Source organism: Danio rerio, chromosome 15 (assembly GCF_052040795.2).
Source record: "Danio rerio strain M-AB ecotype USA chromosome 15, GRCz13ab, whole genome shotgun sequence".
Classification (NCBI taxonomy): Eukaryota; Metazoa; Chordata; class Actinopteri; order Cypriniformes; family Danionidae; genus Danio; species Danio rerio.
Genome location: NC_141035.1, coordinates 30,825,660 through 30,826,173, shown reverse-complemented (window position 1 = coordinate 30,826,173; position 514 = coordinate 30,825,660).

Here is a 514-nt window from a genome sequence, read left to right as displayed (position 1 = left end):
GCCTTCATATGAGTTCTATATACATATATATATGGCAGCAGTACTTCTGGAGCAGAATGAGCCAAGGCTATTGGATAAAAGTTATGGGCGTTTGAGGTGTTTGGAGTGCAGGCTTATCTGAGTGACCCTGCTGACTCTGCTCTTTGCTTTGTTCAGGCCTCGGCTGGATGTCGGATGTCTACCTCCATCAGCAGAAAGCATGGCTTTCCCTCCTCTCTTGTGCGTTCATTCACTTTCTACAGCACGACTACCAGCAATGTGCTGACCTCAGTGCACACACCTCTCCATTGAGAGAAAAAGAACTTGTGTGTGAAGCTTCAGCACTTTTCTGATGGTGGTTACAGCTATATTTAATGTCATCAAGGATTTGGAGCGTATGTTAAGAGTGTGCATTTTTGACGTTCATTTCCTGGCGCACAAACATGTAAGCGGTAATGCATGTAATTAATCACCTAATCATACAATCCCCATCCCTACTAAAAAAGTAGGTCTCTCAGAAGGACCGTTTTGACGC